Source organism: Gigantopelta aegis, chromosome 12 (assembly GCF_016097555.1).
Source record: "Gigantopelta aegis isolate Gae_Host chromosome 12, Gae_host_genome, whole genome shotgun sequence".
NCBI classification, from domain to species: Eukaryota; Metazoa; Mollusca; class Gastropoda; order Neomphalida; family Peltospiridae; genus Gigantopelta; species Gigantopelta aegis.
Window position 1 is genome coordinate 48,561,850 of NC_054710.1, and position 20,157 is coordinate 48,582,006.

The following is a 20,157-nucleotide window of genomic DNA, read 5'->3' on the forward strand; positions in this document are numbered from 1 at the left end:
TAGCATATAAAATATGGAAAATGAGTAGTTGTTTCACTTTTATTTAAGGTAATCTATCAAATATGATTAATGTAACACAGAACCATGCTGGAAAATACAAAACTCATCAATCTTGCAGCAGTAGGGCAAGGATTTAATAACCATGTGTATTGCTTCCACGTGGAAAAAGAATTAAGATAATGTTTTTTAATTTACGTTTCGCCATGAATGTAAAATGACCTGATTGACCGCTGTGACCTCAATATTAAACAGTAAAAATGGCATGCACATTGAATATGTTCAGGAACCAGATTAGAATGATAGTAACATAGAAGACTGCTATTAACATGCAAATGGCATCAAACTATTTGTTTCTGTGTTTGGCTCGTCCACTAAAAGGGTCTTTTCTTGGTTACTTAGAAATTGTTTATTTTTAGTGTTACATTTTATAATACATTTTGTTTTATAAAAGTAAAATTTATTTGAATAATATGTTTGACAGCTGAGCGAACGGCAGCGTCCGACAGTGATGGCAACACCTTCCTACGTTAATGGCTGAGCTGGCAGTGGTTTTAAAAATGGCCTTTAAATTTCTGGTAGAGGGCCATTCAAATAGTATGTAACGCTCGAGGCAGTGGGTAAGTGCAAACGTTATGTAGCGTTACATGGGGGTGGGTGGGTGTATTTAAGTGTTACGTAACGCTCTTTAATTGTTAAGTTTTTTGTTTTTTGTTTTTTTTGTGTTGTTCATAAACGCTCTGTCACGGCGACAATGTTATAGCTAGGCATATACACACAATATATAAGGACTATAAATCAAGCAGAAATGCTTGATGTCACCAATGTCAACCAAACACCTGTGGTGAAATTAATAATGATATATAATATGATGCACCAAGTCAGTCTATTCACTATTACACGGACTAGCATACAGAACGCACCATTCTTCCAGTGACAAGTTACATATATTCAAAGTAAGTACCTATTTTATATAATAATAATAATAATAATAATAATCAGTTTAAAGATTTTTTTTTTTAAATGTTACATAATTCACCTATCTCCCCAATAATATTTTCTGCCCATCATAATTCTTGAATATTTAATAATTATGATTGATTTTCAATTTTCCTTTCTGAATGGGGAAGACGACAATCAGTGGAGAACACAATACATTATAAATTAAACCTAACATTTCCTTTTTTAAATATTTTAAATTTTTCTTTTATATTATGATACTAAGGGAGCAGGATCTAGCTCAGTCAGTTGAGCACCAGCTTGAGGTGCCACGGTCGCAGGATCGAACCTCCTTCGTGGATGTCTACTATTGGGCTTTTCCCCCGTTCAACTAGTGCTCCACGACTGGTATATCAAAGATCATGGTATGTACTGTCCTGTCTATGGGAAAGTATATATAAAAGATCCCTTGCTTCTAATGGAAAAATGTAGCGGGTGTCACAAAAAAACTAATTTTTGACATCCATTAGCCGATAGTCAAAACAAACTTTAAAGCAATCTACAACTAAAAAACATTTGAAGTTATATCAAGTATTAAAGTCTACTTTGCCTTTTTTCAGTCATGCCACCAAAGACATCAGCTGAAAGAATAGCTACATACCGAGCAGAAACTGTTGTTCCATATATTACACTTCTCATTCACAAAGTTTTGAAAGCAAACTCTGATGTAACGACCATCCAAATATTTAGCATCACAGTTCAAAAACAAATTCGTATTTAGATTTCTGACAACAATCAAGGCAAACACACGATTTCCATCACAGTGGAATGGATTTTTTTTGCTTCTTTCCATGGTAAAGGTCCCGTTGATGGGATTGGTGGTATTGTTAAGCGTACTGTTGAATGCTGTGTTCGAACCCGCAAAGTGATTGTACAGGATGCAAGTTCATTTGTTAAAGCTGCAAAAATGTGCAATATCAATAATGAAGTTGAGGAAGTAACACAAAATGACATGGATCAATGTTTCAAAAGATCCCTTGTACGAGACTTGTGGAAGTCGGTCAATGCTATCCCCAAGATACAGAGCATTCACTCTTATACAGCCACAGATAAGTCAACCTGTTTTCTCACACACGTTTAAGGCTATACTTCAGAAATCTCATAAATTCCATCGTGAATAATGTCCTCTACTCTCAGTATAAACAAGTCATTTTTGTTGGTGATTATATTAAAAAAAACTATCATCATTGTTTTGTTTATGTATCTATATAAATATGTTTCAATAAAGTTTATACATTATTTAAAAATTTTATTTTTATTTGATTGAATAAAACTTTTTTTATTAGGTTTAAACTTGATAATATTCGAAATATGAGAGCTGAAATAGATGGCATGTTGCTTTTAATATGGCGGACAAAAATGTAACACCCGTAACGTAACACCCGTAACAGTTATCACTGTGCATAATTGACTTAATATGTAGCAAGCAATGAAACCAGGTTCTATTCCAGTAATTACCTACGGCCACCTACCCATATGATACAAGTTTTATTAAAATTACCCATACACATCACAGGATTTTGATAAAATGTACTTCTTGAAAAAAGATTTGTCCATTTAGTGTAACACCCGTAACGGAAGTTGGTAGGTCTTGTAATTAGTACGTAGAATTTTAAATCTTAAGTATTTTATGGAATTTTGGAGAGAAACATGTTAACTGTATAAAACTCAAATAATGGGGAGAGTGATACAAATAATATTCTCTGCAACTTCACTTTAAAACATTTACCCCCTCAAAATGTCACACCCGTAACGATGGATTTGACCATATATCATGCCATGCTAGAAAAGTGATCATGCTGGGCAAACAAGCAAATCTGACTTGATGGAATGCTCGGATTCATTAGTAAATAAATTAATAAAATTATGCTACTTATACTGAGGTAGGAAATCTGGAAAGCTATGTTTGTCTGTGTAGCCTAAACACTTTTCGTAACATGCCTGCCCAACTAGGATGAAAAACACACGAAATGAATATTGTAAAGACATGCAAAATGACGTCATACGAATACATTCACATTCAAAATTAGCTATATTATTACAATTATGCGCCACATTAAATAAAAACTGCTCTACTTACCTTGACCCCTGTTAAAATTATTATAATTTCTATAGTGAGCAGAAGACGCCGTTTACAGGTCGGTATGCTTTTATTTTTCATAATTTTAGAAAACAAATTTAAGTTTGTTTTAAAAAATTAAAGAAATAATTTTTAAAAAACCCAATACTTTTCGTCAAATATATCATATCAAAGATGCTATAGGCCTGTTTGTGTACGAAGCCAAAACAAGGGTGAGAAGAGTGACAATGCAGGCCCGTTAATGGGTGTGTGTGTGCCCCCCCCCCCCCCCTCCGCGTAGCGAGTTTCCCCTCTAAAGACTGTTATATTACCAAATCTTTGACACCTAATAGCCGATAATTAATAAAACACGGTGCTCTAATGGTGTTGTTAAACAAAACACTTTAACAATTAGGGGCGTTGACAGTACAGGCAGGGCGAAAGGAAGGAATGTTTTATTTAACTTACGGTTATATGACGTCGGACATATGGTTAAGGACCACACAGATATTGAGAGAGGAAACCTGCTGTCGCCACTTCATGGGCCACTCTTTTCGATTAGCAGCAAGGGATCTTTTATATGCACCATCCCACAGACAGGATAGTACATACCATGGCCTGTGTTACACCAGTTGTGAAGCACTAGCTGAGACGAGAAATAGCCCAATGGGTCCACTGATGGGGATCGATCCTAGACCGACCGCATATCAAGCGGGCGTTTTTCCACTGGGCTACGTCTCGCCCCCAGGCAGGGCGGAAGCAAGTAGACATTGAGGGTGCTGACTGAGATTGGATGGGTTGATTGAGATCGAGTTCGCAAAGTAGTTTCTAGGGAATTCGGGGATAGACGGCTTATGCTTCCTCGTAAAATTTTGAAATCTAGATGTCCTGATATGCAATTTGTTGCATTCTACAATCACGACCGCCTTAAGATGTACTACCCCTAGATCCCTCCCCCCCCCCCCCCCCCGCTCCACCGTGTCAGCAATACACGAAGGACGGAGCGCAGTGTCAACAAATCCGCTACCAACACCATTTGTACATACGATGCACTGGCGTAGGAACCGGGGGGGGGGGGGGGAGGAAAGGGGGCATGTGCCCTCCCCACTTTTCAGATATTTTGCTTTAGGCCTATATTTGCTTTATAATAGTGTAAAAGTGTGTAAATATAAATGTGTGCCCCCCCCCCCCCCCCCCCCCCCCCCCCACACACTTTTTGGCACCTTCCTACGCTCATGCGCTGTAGCGCAGGACAGGAAGAATACTAGCTGGTGTAGCCGTGTTTTTAAAACGATCTTACGAAAAGTAAGTAGTCATATTACATAAAGTATAATGTAATTAATATTTAATTCCGTGTGTTAGTGCAGACTTGTATTCGAAATTACGTTCTTGTAAGAGAGATATGCTGTAGCAATGAATTACAAGTGACCAAGGTCGATGACACTGACGTTGACAGAACAATTCCGCACCATAATTGTTTATTTATACATAGGCCCTATAGTGTTATTTGTTCAATTTGGCGGAGGGTGAACTTTTTAACATTAATATTTTTATTCCTAATATATGATATTGGCGATACCGAAACACACGAGGGTGATAATCTCTTTATCATATAATCTCAAGCTTAATGCAACTGCAACTAATGTTGGCTGACACTTTCTAAATATGACAAGAATGATAACAATTATTTGCTGTACTGATGGAATACGTTTAAAAAAGAACTGTCTCCCCACCCACCCCACCCCCACCCCCCACCCCCAATTTTTTTAAAAATAATAATAATAATAAATAATAATAAAGTTGTCCCTAAACCCCTTAAATGGAAATCTTCCAGTATGGGAAAATAATTGTCCTTTTTTGGCATTGGAGAACATTTTGTGTTCTTTATAAAGCAATTTAGTGGAAATATTTAGAGGGTAAATGGTAATAAAGGTATTTTAACCCACAATAAGGCTTAAATTTAAAAACATTTTAATGCCAATTTTAGGTGTTCTGTCATTTTTTGCTAAACGAAGTTATTTCCCCATAATATAAAGTTTCCATTTTAAGGGCTTAGCCTTCGGGCCAACTTGATTTTTTTGTTTGTTTGAAAATAGTTCTTTTAAAGGTATTCCATCAGTACAGTTCGTCATTTTTGCATGATAAATATATGTTCCTTAACCATGCACAAGTGAGGAACACTTGTTTAATTGTTGTTGGGTTTTTTTTAAAGAAAACATTCAGTTTGTCAAGCATTCTGGTCCTGTCCGTGTTTTACCAGCACCCATCGGTAACACTTTATGCCAATACATAATATTATAGGTATTACGGTCATATCGGTGAATAGTTTGTAAAATATAAATTTTCTAATGAACTGGTTCTTAATTAGCACAATTTATACATTCAAAATTATTTACAATTGTTCTGAATGGACTAGATCTACTATTCACTACAGTAGGAGCCCACAAATGCAGCATACCTTTTGCAACTCAAATATAATAATTGAAAAATAATTCTAACAGGGGGCATGGAAATCATAAATGATTTGGACTCATTGATTTGGCACGTGTGAGGTCATGTGACACGCACCGAATTTAAGTAAATTTCTACGAGCCAATATTGGTACTTTTAAGGAATAAACAAAAACGACTTAGTAAAATGGTTTTAGGGGTTTGTAAAGTTTTATATTTCGACACTTAGTTGTTTGAACTTTATTGTTAATGAAAATGTTCTCGATCTGTGAAGAAAAACCTCACAAATAAACAAGCAGACTACAACACATCTGATGTTGTTGCGCGAACAATGCACGAGAAAAGAAACTGAACGCAGTTGGGAGCATAACGCAGTTAGGAACGTTAATGATATATAGGGTTGCATACTAATCACTACGAATTTGTACATGTATTACAACAATCAGAGTGGTTAGAATTATGGAAATGCATGGTGAAAACGTTTTAGGCCAGCTTATTTTGCCTGATTTTGATTATTTTCAGCAGCAGTTGCACCTGCCTCGTACGCTTATGGTAAAGAACACTGCCCCCCTCCCCCCGCCCGAAAAGAGAATTCCATTCAAATGGGGGAACTAATGCAGAATATATAAAGGGTCAGGTATCTTGATGCTATTGAGAATAGCAGTGTTCTGTTAGGGCATCGAGTATGCTTAAGTAACAGTTATATGGTAAATTCATTTCAAATTAGAAAACAGTTAATGTCGTTCATGCACTTCGGTATCTGATTCACATGAAATTTGTACCACATATTCCTCAGTCATCCACATGAATAAATCCGAAATTTGGACTCTGCATGCCATGCACGTTTTGCTAACCGTGGTAGGTGTTAAATTTAGCTGGAAAATGCCTATAACCATTTCCGTGCTGTATTTCAAGTCCCATTATCTCAGTAAGTAAATAAAAACATGAACTTTGTTTACGAGTAGCCTAGGCCCTACTAAGAAGACAATGGAATTCTGATATACAGTAGTTACTCCGAATACATAGAGGCAACTGAGGGATCTTTAATATGTGTCTTGTAGAATAAAGTTTAGAACTGGAAAAAAAATAGGTAGACATATGAATGATGTAAAAGAAGCTGTCTTTATGAAGATTGTTCAGTATCTGGAAACAAATGATGATGAGAAAGTAACTGTCAATAGCCTAATTGGAAAAATGAAAGGTTACCTGGGTGATGAAGAAGAGCCTTTTAGTTTCCCGTATATGAAATACAAACTAATTGGTTTCTTTGGAGAAGATATTATATTTGCTGAAGTCGACGGGAAGCCAAACGTGGTTACGTTTACACGTACTGCATCAAATATACTTCACTACTTTTATTCCATGCCGATGACAGAACAAGAAAAATTAAGATAATGGAAATAGCAGCAAAACTATTAGAAAGTAATATAAAGAGTATGCATCAACAAAAGACATCTGGAGATATCGGTAAACCAGAAAATGGTATTAACTATATGCCTGTGTCCCTGCGGTTATTCGATGATCTCTTTGTTGGTAAAAACAACATGGGGAAACAAGCTGCCATCGGATAGGCTATCATGCAGGCAGTTAGACATAGTTATTTTAGCACCTCTGAAAATATGACTTGCTGTTCAATGTCACCATTATTTTGGGTTGAGATTCCTAACTGATACACTAAGCAATCTTACATTTTGTTGCTCATATACAGAAGTTCAAAGATATAAATATAGTACAGCCGTAAAACTCTGGATTGTATACTGGTATAAACAGATTTTATGGCTATACCATCACGGGTTGGGTTTTTTTTAGTCTTGAAACAAATTTTATATAAAATTTTATATTGAAATTAGTTTCCGGCATACTTCGTAATTCACCCGAATCATTTCGTATAGCCTCGGGATAATCCCGAATGTTTTCAAATTCTTTTCAAATCACTGGCATGATTTTGCAAGTAAGGTTTTGATTGGTCGAATGAAAGGTCAACTGGACATGAGCTCCAACGGGCTGCTGTTAAATCCACATGTAATAGTGCACTTTCTGGAACGTTCCACAGACTTTGCAGGAACCTGGTGCCTCATTAGTGGAACAATGGCGCCGTATCCCTAATGCAGTCTTTACACGCATCAGGCAGTCATTGAGGAGGCATTGCCTTGCAGTTGTGGGTACACATGGAGGGCACACGCGCTACTGAATCTTTGATTTCATCAGACGAACCCGTTTCTGAATTAGCCTACCATTTTGACGAATGCTGTGGACGCATCGAACAGATTTTTGACTCGACATTTATTCTATTCTTTCTTTGGGCGCCAAACAATAAAAATACCTTATTTAACACGTTCTTCTGTCATATTTACTAATTAACCAAGATGAAACGGTTGTGAAGTTTTTAATTTGACTCAGTATGTGTGTATTTTGTATTAAACAACCTTCTTTTAATTCCAAGTATTACTTATTTTACTTATTTAACACCAGAAGGCAAACATTTATTGTATTTGTATGCCCTTTAATGAGAAACACAAAAATGAAGAAGAAATAAATTCATAAGAAAAATGTATAAACATATTCCAAACATTCTCAATTTTATTACTTTTTTTCCAGCTTTACTTCCAAAAATTATATGTGTCAGGCAGTTTTGAGAGCGGATTTTAATATGGTATACTAGATACATATCTGAATGCAAAAACAAAACAAAATCATTTCTGTTCTGATTAGTTTTGGGTTGACATAATATTTGAGTTAAATTGACTGGACTAGCTGATAAAAGTAGTTATTGTTTAGGGGGTGTACATATTATTTGGCACCCAAGATAAATTATTTTAATGATGATTAATAGCACTTCCGTTGTTTTATCAGCAGCGATATCCCTAACAAAATTAAAAGTTTGTAATATTATATTAGGAATTGCTGAATAAAGAAGTGACAGTAAGTAATACTCACTAGTTACAACCATTTAAATCTGGACTTATTTCCTTTGATGTTTAGTGTGTTTTTCAGTGAAAAAAAAGTGCATTTTGAAGAAGCAGAGCTGGGTGCTGTAAATTATAGTGGTACTAACTTAACACTCAATAATTCCAACCAGGACCCAAACGCTCATGTTAAATACAGGCTGATAATGTTCATACAGGTTTATTTATTTTGACGTCATTGATGAGCTTTACGACGGCAGTATTTTTTATCCAGAGGCACAAAAGTGTCATAGGTGACGCCCCCAACTGACGAGAGCTTATATCTCGCCAACGTCAATTGCCGTCGTTGCTGCCATTAAGTTCGAAATCTGTGCACCTACCTACCCTAATTTGTTTTTGCATGTAATCAGAACAAAACATTTTTTTTATTTGGTACAAGTGTGATTTATATAAAATACATGTACACTGTGATTCTGTATGGAAGTGTTGTATTATCATTCCAGAAACACTAAACGATGCGGAACAGTTGTTTGTTGTTGGTATATCTTTCTCTACTGAGCAGTTCAGACGTTTCTTATGGTAAGTTATGCAGTTTACTATACGTGTGTTATTGCAGGAGATATCACAAACCTACCGCATATAGATTTTTCAGACTTTGTTTTGACAATGCCTCAAGATACTGAGTTGAAATGTTGTGTATAGGTTTATCATGTACAGTACAGTCCCAGATATATTATTCTTTCCTAGACCTTTTTTTCACAATACCTCAAAATATTGACCTGAAATCTTGTGTGTGGCTTTATTATGTACAGTTACAAATTAAGTTTGAGTTTCATGATAATTTGCTCATTTGTGACATAGTTATAGCCCTTCATGTTATTAAAACATCAAGCATATGGTTTTCTGGATCTTTTATTCGCTATGCCTCAAATTATTAAGCTGAACTCTTATGTGCATATCCGGGGGTCAGATACTGAACCCCTTCTGTGATTTCTGGAGACGAGTATTTTTGGATACCCTGTTATATATTCTTTTGATATCTGCTTATCTGCAGCAAAAATGTAGGTGGAGTTAAAACAATAAATATAGCAATTTAAATAGGTGTATCCTTGCAGATTTTGTGTTCCAAAAATACAATAAAAAGTGAAAGGTACTGCTGAAGTTGAGATCCATAAACATGTATATTTTTAACAGGACCCTGGCACAAATGGATAATATCCGTACTAAACTACATGTAGATGTACAACAAACTACACAATGCAGCACCTGGACTAGTAATATACTCATCAGTAAGAGTTAAGCAATGACTGAAATGCATTATTTTCTATATACTGTATATATCTTCAGCTGTAAGTCGACCCTGCCTATAAGTCGAGTCACTTATTTCAATCCCTAAATACATATTTTTTACAGGCCCGTTTAAACGTAGACCTGTCAACATTTTGTCAAGAGAAAGCAGGAGGTGTACGTTGAAAAAGCAGGAGATTTTTTTTAGAAAAAAGAAAAGAAAAAAAAAGAAGACTTTTTAAATGCACAAAGTCCTTAATTTAAACAAATTATTACATTATGTTATATGAACACTACATACTAATTTATATAAACAGGAAATTGTCTATGCATAAACAACAACAGTTTGTCACATTTTACCGTGAAATTTAAGTTGTATACTTACTTTTCCAAAAATATAATGTCAATTTCACTTAAGTCAGATCGGCAGATGGCTAAAAGGTTAAGTCAGAAACGGACCAAACTTAAGTCTAAGTAGGTTGATCAATATGATTTATAGGTGTCTGTTTTTTATGGAACTTAAGTCAAAATCGTAACAACTTAAGTATTTTTAGCTGACTTAAGGTTTTTTTATGACTTAAGTTCCTTAATAAATACGGGCTCTGGATTGCAAATTTAAATAATAAACAAAAACAAACTAAACTATTTACTGAATATAACATTTCTAGGTATACTGGCCTCTTGTTTAATAATGGAATCACTACTAGGGGTGGTATTGCTACCTTTATTAAAAATAACATCTCCCACTCCCTGTCAAAATGTCGTGTCCCACGCTAATATAGAATCACTGGGAATATCTATCCATGGACAAAATGAAACTATTAATATCTTTAATGTTTATGTACATTCGGGTCCCACTAACAGAAATATAATTGTAAATGTTATTTTAAAATTATTGGTAACTTTAATCTGAATATAATAATTGCAGATGATTTTAATTATAAAAGTACTCTTTGGGGTTCACAAGTTACCAATCAGCAAGAACAGATGTTGGAAAAGTTTATGGAAAATAATGATCTGGTCTGCTCAAATGATGGCACCCCTACTTTGTTTTTGGATATTTATCACACTTGGACATGCTTGGATATATCCATGATTTTGCGAGACATTGCAGCTAAATGTGACTGGGTGGGGGGTGTGTGTGTGTGGGGGGGGGGGGGTAACTGGATTCGGTAATGACCACATGTCTGTCAAAACTGTTTATAATGTTAATTGGCAAGAGAATATTAAATTTAAACCAAAAAGGAATTTTGTAAAGCAGATTGGTCACAATTTGAAGACATGTGTACTAAGATTAATCATGAACAGATCAAAAGTGGTAATATTGATCTATTTAATTATAATTTAATTAAAGTAATTGTTAAAATTTCAGACAAAACTATCCCAATTTCACATAACAAAGCTAAAATTCAATTCCGTGGTGGTCTGAAGATTTAACTAATTAAAAAACCAAAAAACTAAGATATAAATTTTGAAAAAAAGAAAAAAAGTCAAGTTAACATTGATAAATTTTAAAATGTCAAATATGAATTGGTACATAATATTGCAAAAGAAAAAAAAAAAAAAAAGTCTCCTGGGATCATCGTGTTGGCTCTGTTGGTGGTAGCACTAAAGGTAGAGAGGTTTGGTCTGAAGTAAAAAGTCTCCTGGGACCATCGTGTTGGCTCTGTTGGTGGTAGCACTAGAGGTAGAGAGGTTTGGTCTAAAGTAAAAAGTCTCCTGGGACCATCGTGTTGGCTCTGTTGGTGGTAGCACTAGAGGTAGAGAGGTTTGGTCTAAAGTAAAAAGTCTCCTGGGACCATCGTGTTGGGTTGGTGGTAGCACTAGAGGTAGAGAGGTTTGGTCTAAAGTATAACGGCTCCTGGGACCATTGTGTTGGCTCTGTTGGTGGTAGCACTAGAGGTAGAGAGGTTTGGTCTAAAGTAAAAAGTATCCTGGGACCATCGTGTTGGCTCTGTTGGTGGTAGCACTAGAGGTAGAGAGGTTTGGTCTAAAGTAAAAAGTCTCCTGGGACCATCGTGTTGGCTCTGTTGGTGGTAGCACTAGAGGTAGAGAGGTTTGGTCTAAAGTAAAAAAGTCTCCTGGTACCATCGTGTTGGCTCTGTTGGTGGTAGCACTAGAGGTAGAGAGGTTTGGTCTGAAGTAAAAAGTCTCCTGGTACCATCGTGTTGGCTCTGTTGGTGGTAGCACTAGAGGTAGAGAGGTTTGGTCTGAAGTAAAAAGTCTCCTGGGACCATCGTGTTGGCTCTGTTGGTGGTAGCACTAGAGGTAGAGAGGTTTGGTCTAAAGTAAAAAGTCTCCTGGGACCATCGTGTTGGCTCTGTTGGTGGTAGCACTAGAGGTAGAGAGGTTTGGTCTAAAGTAAAAAGTCTCCTGGGGTTTGGTTGGTGGTAGCACTAGAGGTAGAAGTAAAAAAACGGCTCCTGGGACCATTGTGTTGGCTCTGTTGGTGGTAGCACTAGAGGTAGAGAGGTTTGGTCTAAAGTAAAAAGTATCCTGGGACCATCGTGTTGGCTCTGTTGGTGGTAGCACTAGAGGTAGAGAGGTTTGGTCTAAAGTAAAAAGTCTCCTGGGACCATCGTGTTGGCTCTGTTGGTGATAGCACTAGAGGTAGAGAGGTTTGGTCTAAAGTAAAAAGTCTCCTGGTACCATCGTGTTGGCTCTGTTGGTGGTAGCACTAGAGGTAGAGAGGTTTGGTCTGAAGTAAAAAGTCTCCTGGTACCATCGTGTTGGCTCTGTTGGTGGTAGCACTAGAGGTAGAGAGGTTTGGTCTGAAGTAAAAAGTCTCCTGGGACCATCGTGTTGGCTCTCTTGGTGGTAGCACTAGAGGTAGAGAGGTTTGGTCTAAAGTAAAAAGTCTCCTGGGACCATCGTGTTGGCTCTGTTGGTGGTAGCACTAGAGGTAGAGAGGTTTGGTCTAAAGTATAACGGCTCCTGGGACCATTGTGTTGGCTCTGTTGGTGGTAGCACTAGAGGTAGAGAGGTTTGGTCTAAAGTAAAAAGTCTCCTGGGACCATCGTGTTGGCTCTGTTGGTGGTAGCACTAGAGGTAGAGAGGTTTGGTCTAAAGTAAAAAGTCTCCTGGGACCATCGTGTTGGCTCTGTTGGTGGTAGCACTAGAGGTAGAGAGGTTTGGTCTAAAGTAAAAAGGAAACCGGGAACTAACGCCAATATTTTTTTAAATAGTAAAGTATACAAAACTAACCAGGATAAAGTTAAAATTCTTGGAGCAACTTTTAAAAACAATTCATCAACGTCTAATTTTTTAAAGATTTTCAAAAACGTAAAAGTATGTTGGAAAATATTATAAAATGTCCCTGGATGCTAAATTCCATACTGCAAAAACGAATATGATATGCCTTTTAAAATCCAAAAACTTAGCAAAGCTTTTGGAAAACGTAAAGACTCAGCTACAGGCCCCGCTAAATGTATTTATTTATTTATAAAACATATGCTGAACACTACACTTGATCTATTCTTGGAGCTATTTAACTTAATTTAGAGGCAGGCCAGTATGTTTAACTTCCGGTAAAATCGTGGAGTGTATGGTTAACACACATATCCACTTTTGGGAATTAAATAATCTTTTGACCAATATCCAAAGTGGTTTTAGAATTTTTTTATTCTACAACCGAAATCAAAGAAGTATTTAGGAAGAAGCACAAGGTGGCGGGTGTCTTCGTGAATATGGTTTGGCGACACGGGCTATTGCAAAAAAAATGTATACAATGGGCGTAAGAGGTTCAGTGTTTACATTTATTGACCGGTTTATAAATAATAGGACTTTTATGGTAAATTTTAATGGTTACTCTTCGCCCAAGTTAAAACTGGACAACGGCATCGACCAGGGATCAGTGATTGCGCCTACTTTATTTGGAATCTTTATTAATGATTTAGAACAAGCGCTCACTGAATATAATCAATATAATGATACTATGCTCAGTATTTGACTGTTTACAGACGATACTGCCTTCTAGAGAAGAGGAAACACATTTGATTTAGTTTTACAAAGATCTCCTGTCGGATTTAAATTTATATGAATTTATTAAACATATTGGCAGCTATACCATGGGGTATTTAATAGGAAAACACCTCTTATGATATTTGAGGCATTTATAATCTCCAGACTTCAAAATGGGTTGCATCCTTTTGGCTGTGCTGCTAATACCCAGCTCAGGAAGCTGGATCGAGTATGCATTCAAACTCTTATAATTAGCAAGAGCTTCGATTTGTAATCCACATGACAGCATCTTATCTGTGTTGGACATTTTACCACTTACCTTGAGACGTATTAAACAAGGTGTCAAATGTATTTATAAACTTAAACACCTTGTAACAAATACCCCTGTTAATTTAAACCTATTGAAATAAACTTAAATGAGGACAAAGACATATTTATAATTAGTTATTTTAATAAATTTTGAACAGACTTTTGGATAGCCCAATTGCCAATTAGTCTCTCTAATTTTAATTTTAGATACCCTTGGCTTTTGGAAACTCCCAATTTATTACCTGAAAAGAATTAGAGAAAATTTAGTTGCCAATCTTTAAAAATGTTACGTTTTATGCAGTGGTGGTAGAAAATTATAAAGACAATGTCTAATTTTTTACCGATCGATCGAAAGAGCTCACCACAGGCAAGACAGGCCTTCGTAGTTAACGATTTACCAAAACCGATAAAAATTAGGGCTAGATTAACAGACAATATATCACTATGTACTACAGAGTTATTGGCAATTCCACATGCGCTAATCTGGATATATAACAATAATAAAAATATTAATAGCCCAAATACGGTAGATATGTTATTTTTACAGATAGCTTCAACTCATTACAGCCCAGCATGGGCTCTCACAGTTTCGGACCGGATATTATAAATAACATATATAATTATTATAATAAATTAATACAAATTGGTATAGAAGTCATCTTGTAGCGAGTTCCTGCCCATGTGGGTATCGTGAAGAATGAAATGGCCGATAACTCAACTAAACAATCTTTAAAACATTATAAAATTAATCTTAATGTTAAAAATAAATTATAAAGAAATCTGTTCGTTGGTAGTGCAATGCCTTGTTCAGTTGTAGCAGACCGATTGGAATCACATAACAAGAGCATGACATGCCAACATTGAACCTCAAGTTGATAATCTGATTTCTGTCTCTTTTAGTCTAAAATAAAACATTCTCACACACCTTCGTATGGGTCTGACAATATCGAAAACATTAATAAAAACAAATTAAAACAAAATAATGTTAAATTTATTGCTTTTAATTTTTTTAAACCTAGTAAACAATATTAAAATAAAATAGACAGATTACTATAACTTCTACTACTACTACTACTACTACTACTACTACTACTATATATATATATACACACACACACATATATATATATATATATATATATATATATATATATATATATATATATTAAAAGGCAAACGTTATTGTGCCATGGATTGTTTGGAGTAATAAATTTGTGAATGGATTTATGGATGTAAACCAGAGAAAATGTGCATGAAACAGCTCGAAGAAATGCAACCAAGCAGTTGTTGCAGCGATTGCATGCTTTGTGCAAGAAATATGGAATATTCGGGAGAAATCCTGTCATAAAAGGCCAGACATTCAGTCGCAAATCATTGCGACTCTGTGCAGCCGTCAGAAGTCCAGAAGTCAGAAAAACACCATTAGTTTGATGCAATTTCGTCATGCCAGGCCTCAGTTAAAATGACAGATGGCGAGTCATAGGGATGCTTGAATCTGGTACCCCGCAGCGTGACGTTGCGCGTCAATTTAACGTCCACAAAAACACCATATGGCACTTATGGCAACGATATCAACAAAACAACTTGCGGCCGACAACCCCTCGCCAAGAAACATGGATCCGAACCACGCATCTGCGAAATATATCCCAGCCAGCAACCCTCGCAGCCTGTACCATCCCTGGTAACAGGTGTATCAGTCCGACGACGTGTACGGATCTACGGCTCAAGGTGGACACATTCGCTACTAACTGTGAACTTCGCTCTGGACCCCATCTAGTGATGTGGCTCATTTGCATATGGCAGGTGCGCCCTTTTCATGAACTATTGCTTGTTTTCATACATTCTGACATTCTCTTTCCATGTTATAACGTTTCATACACAGCAGTAAAAACTTATCATCAATTATCTTTGTCTTCTGTGTGTCATAATACCTTTTGACTTTTAGTATATATATATGTGTGTGTGTGTGTGTGTGTGTGTGTATATATATATATATATATATATATATATATACTATCTATATGTGTATATATAATATCTATATCTATACACACACACACACACACACACACACACATACACACACACACACACACACACACACACACATATATATATATATATATATATATATATATATATATATATATATATATATAAAAGAGACATATAAATAAAATAAAATAATTTTAAATAGTTATAATCTAGTCGCAGGTGCTTGACCGGGCTGCATCGCCTGTTTTGTCATGTATTTGTGTTTGTTTTTAATCTTGTGATGATAATTTTTTGTTTTAAACTATTTGGAAAATATCACCTTTTAAATGTTACACCGTATGCATAAATGTGTATATATATATATATATATATATATATATATATATGATATATATTATATATATATATATATATTATATATATATATATATATTTAAATTGTATTCCTTTTTTTTTTTCTAACAACAAACACACACACACTCTCACCCGGGGTAGCCTAGTGACCGATTGACAATTTTATTTTCTCCCACCCCTGGTGGAAATACAGGTTTTAAGCAGATTTCTTGTTTTTTATTTAACCAGATTAGTAACACATTAGTAATATTCATTCTGTAAAGTCGTTGTGTTTATTTTGCAGGTGCTCGTATTCTGACACTGGGCAAGAGTATGGCAGTGATTGGTCTGCCACTTATCCTGAGATACGAAAATGATATGACGACAATTACAGATTTTATTTACTTTTATTTGGCTGGAATTCTACAGGGAGCCTGTTATGACCTTTCTAATTATAATGGACGGTGTGCCTCTGCAAAAGGACATAATGTCAGCAGAATTTCTCCAAATGTAATCACACTTCAAATAACTGCATTTAATGAAACAGCACATGCTGGTAAATGGAATGTTCAGGAAGGGGGAAATACATTTCCAAATGTATTGACTTTAACAGCGCCATTCGGAAGTAAGTAACATTTTAAAGGCTGACATTATTACAACAAGAATTTAATGTGTTCCTATAAATATATAACATTTAGAAGCAGGGCTTGAAATAAGCAGTATTGCATCACAATCTGCAATACCAATATCTCAGTTTGTGAATCAAGTCCATTTTTTAAAGAAATGTAATTCAATTTTCAATTGTAGTTTTTATAAAATATATGATATTAAAGCATGGCCAAAGTTTAATCAGGAAAATTGCACTGTCTTGATAAAGAGTTTATATTAAGAATACTTATGAGGGTTTTTTTTTCTAACGTTAGTCAAGTTATAATTAGATGCTATTAAAACCATGTTATGTAACAAATAATACTTTTCACTATAGGTTCCACTGAGAAAGCTATGGAATTTTGTTTCCATCACTGTGGTTTTACAGAATTATGATAAAACAAAAATAGTTTTAATATCAATCATATTCATGTTCTTACCTTCGTTTGACACCCAATAGCCGATGTGTACGTTGTTGCTGGGGTATCGTTAAACATTCATTCATCCGTTTATTTTATCATTATACAATAATGTACTAGTACTGCAATTTACTGATATCTAGTTTCTTAAGAGCAAAAATTTTCAAAGGAATTTATCTGACATAGTTGTTTAATATGTAAAATAGATACCGACTTGTATTATTTAGCAATAGTTTTAAATGGAACAAATCAGACAGATTGAGTATGGCATGCATCGTCTATAATGGCACTATTTATTCACTGTCTTTAACAACAAATATATTTGTGCAAGTCTTGTTTTATTTTTGTGTATGTTTTCAGCTATCGTGACCACCCCTTCGATCAATGTTACGAATGCCCTTCCCACACCAAAACAGATTAACTCTAAGAAAGATTTTAACGTCAGCACCGTCATTGATTGTGCATTTCCAAGTGTGAACGTGTCCTGGATGTTTGGTGACAATCAAGTAAGTGTTACTATATTTATATTGTATTACCCACCTACATCTAGATGTGTTTAATAGTGAGGACAATGCGTATAGTACTGATCTGCATTGATTTTTGCCATCGACAGATCCAGTTTCGGCTTAGACACACCAAATACACTTGCAAATTCATTCGTTCAATTTATTTCCATGTTTGTATTCAGTTACAGTTCGCCAGATGCACGGTCAATCTGGGTTCAATCCTCATCCCATTGGGCTATTTCTTGTTCCAGCTGTTTCTGTCGTTTTGTCCATGACAGTTCCTTCCATGTTGGACTCCCATCGAAGAGGGTCACCACCGGTTTGGGGTTTCCATTCTGCCTCCCACGTTTGTGGTGGAGGGTTGACTGTATCAGTGCCAACTGGGGCGTCTGTTGCTGGCACACAGGAGTTGAGGTTGATGTCCAAGTTGCCAGCTTCGGTAGCGACGCCGCCAGTCCCGACTCTTGATTTTCTGTGGTAGAGCAGTTTACATGGACCTGACCACACAGGGTTGTTTGTTTATTAGTTGGACTTGAGTAATTTCAACATTCCACTGCGCAAGTCAATGTCGCGGAGCAACTCGTGAACGCTAACCGTGAACCCACGCGAGATCTCGCAAAAATAACCCTGTGTACAAATTGGTGGGGTAGGGGGAGGGGGGCATAGACAATAGGAGGCCACGCAATAGGAATGTGAATATCTCCATGATTAATTATTCTATCAATAGGGAATCCGAAAATTATGTCGACATCCAACAAATACTTACTGGACACACCATTGGTCAGATGGAATCCATACACAACGAATATCGGATATGGGCTGAAATAATATTAATGTGAGCGCGTGTATCGTATTTAACATGATTTAAATATTTATAAAGCATTATACAGATAAATACATTCAGGATTCTTGTCGGGATTTCTTTTCGCCTAGTTATTTAAAATTTTATTCGGTATTTTGAATAAAATTAAATGATACATATGAAAAACGATGTGCACACTTTTGTATCACCCTCTACGCGGAGTCATACAGTGTACAAATCGTTTTTTCGGTTCATACTTGCATGAACCAAAAAATAATTGCGGTCAATTCTTAAATACATGTGGAGAATTAAACATCACTGGAAATCCACGTGAATATTAATTGTAATTCTAATTGTTGAAAGTAGCAATCACATTCCACTTAAGTTAATTTTATTGTATGAATCTTTTAATTTTGCGTTATGAAAACCTTTGACAGGCTCTAGAGACTTCGTCTAAGTTAATGTTTCACTGCTTTTGGTCTTAAACCATTCCGATGTAAACTTTAGTAAACCGTTTTTTGCAGCCATTTTACTATCTAATACGAAATATGTATGTTAGTCGCCAGAGATTCACATCTCCTATGAAGCTACTCACGAGGCTGGATTATGGCCCCCTAAGTTGTATATAGCCTGAATATGGTCTAATTCGGCAACGGACATTACTGTTCGCGCACATGCGCAATGGGAATGTGAAATAGGTATATTCAATTGACACTCTTTAGGCTAAATGAATACTAATGACATCGTTGATTGGATGACCAATCACTTGACCCCTACCAGCTCATTTCATTTTAACTAATGTTCGTGTTTATATCCAATTAAGGTTCAAACACGCTGTCCTGGGCACACACCTCAGTTATCTGGGCTGTCTGTCCAGGACAGTGGGTTAATTGATAGTTGGTCTTAATGGTTACTGAGAGAGAAGAGAGTTTAGTAGCCTTACACCTACCCATTGAGCCTGTAAGAACTCGCTCTGGGTTGGAGCTGCTACCATGCTGCTAACCCTGTACCTAACAGCCTGTAGTCCGATGGCTTAACCACGGCGCCACCGAGGCCAGTTCCTACTGGTTCAAATGATTACTGGTGATCATAACAACAACAACAACAACAAAAAAGGGTTAAACCATTTATTATTTTCAAGTATTTTATATTTATTAGATCACTACATTGAATAGTTCACAATAAATACATTTATATATTATTTCAGTACATTTTATTTTACAAAGATGTCTTGCAATTTTGTCAGACTCTTGACACTGGAGCCGACAGGGCTGTGTATACAGGTGTTGATTGCAACAACACTTTCATCGAGACAGGACAATGATTGCATCCAGTTGCAACCTCTGGGTCATTTGTTTTAATTGGAGTGAAATGCCTCGATAGCTTTCTCGCCGAGAACGGTGTTGTTGTTATTGACTGTTTAATCTCCTGACCGACTCGGTGGCTTTGGACGAATGTCTAGCCTAGTAGAGTGGCGCATGCAAGTG